Genomic DNA, 5,794 nt, shown 5'->3' on the forward strand with positions numbered 1-5,794 from the left:
CCAAGAACATGAATAATCTCTTCCCTCTCAGCATTTAACACACCGCTTAAGAAGATGTCACTTTTATTTGGATTTGGATACAGACCTGATAGATCTTGAAACTTTGTGAGCACAGTTTTGATCATACGAATTGAGTTTACATCTCCTTTGCTAAAAATCTTGTTTTCTTATAAGAAAAGCCCTATAACTATGTGTTGATTTATGGAGAGCAAAAGAAAGGTTTTTTAATATCTTGTTTAACAGGTATTGAGCAGATATATAAATTTAATAAGAGTTTGTTTATCTGGATAGATTAATGAAAGTTGAATAATGAATACCTTGCTTTGTGGAATTTGCAAATTATTTTTCTATTTTAACGCTTTGATTAATAGGGGCTCGTAATAAGCTGGTTGAGGGGTGTGATTAGTACTTAAACGTGTATTTTTATCAAGGTTTTATATCATCATTTTGCACTTGAAGTATCAATAACTCCTTAACTAAAAGATGTTTTATAATAATATATAAAATAATATAAGATACCTTTAATTTGTGGTAAATATACATTTAAATGCAGGCCTATCATATAAATGAAAGGATTGATTGATGAGTTTAAGAACTGAAATTGAAAGGACAAAGACATGACCAAACTTAAAAAAGAGATGTTAGTTAAGTCCAAATCGGAACACTATTTAGTAATTAGGTCATATCTAGAGTTGTAGATCTCAGATTTAGGTATACTTTATATGGATGGAAAGGTAAGACATAGGCCTACAACTTTTAGATGAGCCCAAGATTTAAAAAGACTATTTTCATGACTAAACTATAACAACAATGAAGAAGTCTGAATCTGTCCTGCAGCCCGAGAACTATTCAGTGTTTGGCCCATATATGGAGTTCTAGAAGTCCAAATGATTTCCATTTTTTTTCCTAGAAAGCTAAGATAATTTCTTACAACTTTTATGTTTTCAAGTGGTTCCAATTCTGATGTTATCATTGATATTTTGGATAGACAAGAGAAGATAAAGATTATCACTAAGTCCACCCATTTATCAATTAGTTATCAAATCACTAGTTCCTAATTTTAGCCTATAAAAGGAGGCATTTGCCATGTATTTCGGCATCTTGGTCTCCAGATCAAGATCATACTCTTGCTTTCTCTCTTTGTATTTTTATAGTACTTAAGTTTTATTTTTATTAATATCTTATTTATGTCTTTCAATTCCTTTCCTTTACTTAGTTAACTTTTATTTTATTTATGTTCTTATTTTGTTTATTTATTTTTCTTTTTTTCATTATGTTTTGTTAAGTTTATTATGTCAAGGTAAAAAGGTTATACTGACGGTGCAAGAATAAGTATAATGTAAACTTAACATAGACTTTAATGTTTGATATAAATATGTTTTATATATGTTATCTTATTCACTCTTTAATACTTTGCTTATTAAATAACTAATCTAGATCTATGTTGTATAACACTTAGTACATCAAATGCTTGGCATTTTCATAGCCCATACTGTATGGTATAACAGACACCTAAGCTATGAAAGGAACTTGAGTTGTTAATATACTTATTTAACATGTATTTTTAAACTTTAATTTTCACACACACTTTAACATATGATTGTGGGTTGTATATTGGATTATTATATTATTTATGTTCTTTTGTTAAAGGTAACAACTAAGAAAAAATAATAGTATATAATTTGAAAAAAAAACAAAAAAGGAGAAAAAAAATGATGATAATAAAAATATAGATAAGTTTTGTTTCGTAGCTTCCCTAACCTAAGCAATTAAGTCTGAATGGGTATTTTAACACCTAATACCTTAAAGTTAACTGACTTTGGAGCTATTGGCCCAACACTTGTTACATAGGTTGAGGAGAAAACCTTAAGAAAATCAAACATTGCACTATCTACATATCAGTATCGGTAACCCGAGTTACTAAGCTCGTAGGGGTGTCTCAACACCTAATGCCTTAAGACAAACTAGTCTAGAAGTCCTTAGCTAAAAGCTCGTTACATAAGTTAAAGATGCATGATGTTTTAAGTTATATGTATATTTATTAAAAAAAAAATAGAAAAAAAAGAGAAAAAAATAATAATCTCAACCCAAGGAAGTTAACCTTAAACATTAGAACAAAAATTTTATTTTTTTTCAAGAAAAGCCCTATAATGATGTATTGATATATTGAGCACAAAAGAAAAGTTTATTAATATCTTGTTTAAGAGGTATTGAGCAGATGTATAAATTTAATGAGTTTGTTTATCAAGATAGATTAATGGAAGTTGAATGATGAATACCTTGCTTTGTGGAATTTGTAAATTATTTTTCTATTTTAACGCTTTGATTACTAAAAACTAGTAATAAGCTGGTTGGGGATGTGTTATTAGTACTTAAATGTGCATTTTTATCAAGATTTTATATTATAACGATGTATTGATATATTGAGCACAAAAGAAAGGTTTATTAATATCTTGTTTAAGAGGTATTGAGCAGATGTATAAATTTAATGAGTTTGTTTATCAAGATAGATTAAGGGAAGTTGAATGATGAATACCTTGCTTTGTGAAATTTGTAAATTATTTTTCTATTTTAACGCTTTGATTACTAAGAACTAGTAATAAGTAGAAAAATAAATAACATAATGAAAGAAGTGTTATTAGTACTTAAATGTGCATTTTTATCAAGATTTTATATTATCATTTTGCAATTGAAGTATCAATAACTCCTTAACTAAAACATATTTTATACGAACATATCTAATAATATAAGATACGTTTAATTTATGGTAAATATTCATTTTAAATACAAGTCTATCACATAAATAAAAGGATTGATTGATTAGTTTAAGAACTAAAATTGAAAAGACAAAGAGATGACTAAACTTAGAAAAAAGATGTCGGTACAATCTAAACCAGAATACTATTTGGTAATTGGGTCATATTTGGAACTATATATCTCGAATTTATATTTACTTTATATAGATGCAAATGTAAGATATAGACCTACAACTTTCATATGGAGCACAAGATTTAATAAGACCATTTTTAATTCCAAATTATAGTAAGAATGAAGAAGTCTGAATTTGTCTTCCAGCCCGAACATTATTTAGTGTTTGGCCCATATCTACAGTTCTAGGAGTCCAAATGACCTCTATTTTTTTTCTAGAAAGCTGAGATAATTTCCTACAACTTTCATGTTTTAGGCAGACAAGAGAAGATAAGGATTGTCACGAAGTCAAGAGTTGGCTATCCACTTATTAATTAGTCATCAAATCAATATTTCCTAATTTTGACCTATAAAGGAGGCATTTGTCATGCATTTAGGCATTTTGGTCTCTAGATTAAGATCATGCTCTTGTTTTCTCTCTTTGTATTTTTGTAATGCTTATGTTTTGCTTTTATTAATATCAAGTTTATGCTTTTCAATTCCCTTCCTTTACTTAGTTAACTTTTATCTTATTTATGTTCTTTTTTTTTTCTTTCTTTCTTTCATTATGTTTAGCTAAGTTTATTATGTCAAGGTGAAAAAATTACACTAATGGTGTAATAATAAGTATAGTGTAAACTTAAGATGGACTTTAATGTTTGATACTAACATGTTTTATATTTGTTATCTTGTTCACTCTTTAATACTTTGTTTGTTAAATGACTAATCTATATTTATGTTATATGACACTTGGTACATCAAATACTTGGCACATCAAATACTTGGCACTTTCATACCCATACTGTATGGTATTACCGATACCTGAGTTATGACAGGAACTTGATTTGTTGTTAACATAAGTTATAATCATGAATGCCTGATGAGATTTACAAATATTAACATTAATTGAAAAAGATAACTAATGTAATCATGTTAATAATTTATAATCTAATTGGAACCTTTTTAGTGTGTGGTTTCCAATTGAATAATAAGAGTTTATACTATACTTGTTTGACATACCATTAAAGGATCCTATAACCTTGATATTTGTTGTTATCATTGTTTAATCCTTATGTTAATTTTTCATCTCAAAGTTCTCATCAACTTCTTCTTCATCTTTTTATTCTTCTTCTATTATTATTATTATTATTATTAATAATACTACTACTATTATTGTTGTTGTTGTTATATTATTGTTATCTATAATTTATATAATTAACCTACTTATGGTTCGATCTCGGTTTTGCCGAGTTATTTATTACTTCGACACTCCTGCACTTAGAAGAAGATATTAATTTTTTGATCGTATCAATGGACATGTAGTTGGGCTTCATTAACATAAACTCCAACTTGAAAAGGATTCTTGAAGATCCTGCAACTAATGAGAATTATTCATATTAGAAAAGAAAATATGATGCATTTATCTAGTTATTGGGCTTAATATTTTTATAGTAGTAATAACTAATTTATAACTAATTTATAGGGATTATAGGTTGGATTGAAATTGCATTTTTAACCTTCTTATAGATGTAGTGTTGATTTGATAAGTCAAAATCAAATATTTTTTTATTTAATAAAATAATAATTAATTTGAATAAATTTAAAAATAAATAAGTATTATGTTTTATGATTTAGATGGTTAGAAACAAAAAGATGATGACGATAATAAGGACAAAGATGATAGCTTTTATATTTCATGTTCTCCAAGCATGCATATTTATTTTAAAATACCTTTATAAACATATTTACTTAATGTGTCTGAAATTATTTCTTCATCCATATACATTTATTTATCTTTTTTTTTTCTATAACATTAACCAAAATGCGACATTAGATCTGTGCCATGAAACTTTATTTAATAGAAAGACAGCACTATTCCTTCTGTCATGGGCTGGTTCTCCTTCCCCTAATGCGGTGGCTTTACAAGATAATTATCTTATGTAGGACACCTCATTCAAAACCACATGTACATCACTCATTCAAAATATTCTTTTATTATGAATTTCTCTATTTTTATTTTTGTGGCTTTTAGGCGTTTTATGCATACAAACAGATTATTTCTCCATTATCTTTTGTCCCATTGTATAGCCATGACTTTCATACATGAACGTAATTGATACAAGCCTAAGGGACCAATTTAGCTGTAAGACGACGGATTTACCAAATTGGGTTGTCGTGTGATCTCCGTCCTGTGAATGTTTGATTTGATCTCCATGACACCTCCTCTACTCCAACTCCTTGCAAGGTATAGATGCAAATATTTTTATGTTTTTTTTTTAAATGCAATTGAGTTAGTTTACGAGTTCTATAGCTTTTAAGCAGAGTTGAGCTCTGCAACCCATGATCTCAAAGGATTTAATTTTGGAGGAAGCAAACCTGTAAGCTCGTGGTACTCAAACTCCAAAACTTTATATTTCTGTGGATCCACCCACTTATATGTTGCCCCGTGAAAAAGCAATTTGCAGAGATATAGTCTACACTGTGCATGATTCCTGAAAAGAAAATACATTCCAAGTCACTCAAAATCGAAGATGCCACTTTCATGAATGTGAAAGCCTTGCCATGTGCTAGCTATGGCCATGCTCCCATTCAACTTTTATACACCCCACTTGCTTTAAACCTAAAGCACATATATGATGGGTATATATTGGGTACACAATAGCATCTATTTACTCTTTAATAGGCAGGAATCATAATGAATAAATCAAAATATAACTTGTGCAATCTTCAAGCAACAAGCGTAAAAAAAAAGGGAAAAGGAAGCATAGATGGTAGCCGCAGAATGCTTGGAAGAAAACAATTGCCATTTCTTGGATTACAATCAAAGTTAGGAGACTACGGCGCCCGGGAGGGGGGGGGGGGGGGGGGGGGGTGGGGGGGCGGCGTT

The 5,794-nt window shown here is 29.1% G+C and overlaps 1 protein-coding gene across 2 annotated transcripts in view; it reads left to right on the plus strand.

Moving 5' to 3' along the window:
* Positions 1-1,524: 1,524 nt before the first annotated feature.
* The window catches only part of LOC105117567 (uncharacterized), a 9,316-nt gene continuing 5,046 nt past the window's right edge, over positions 1,525-5,794 (plus strand). Inside the window, exon 1 of one of the 2 annotated variants that reach the window (XM_011015290.1) lies at positions 1,525-1,537. The gene's annotated coding sequence lies outside the window, so the exon portion shown is untranslated. Of the gene's footprint in view, positions 1,538-4,951; positions 5,153-5,794 lie in introns of those variants that run through there. The other variant, XM_011015289.1, reaches the window with a different exon arrangement.

Source organism: Populus euphratica, unplaced genomic scaffold (assembly GCF_000495115.2).
Source record: "Populus euphratica unplaced genomic scaffold, PopEup_1.0 scaffold1407.1, whole genome shotgun sequence".
NCBI classification, from domain to species: domain Eukaryota; kingdom Viridiplantae; phylum Streptophyta; class Magnoliopsida; order Malpighiales; family Salicaceae; genus Populus; species Populus euphratica.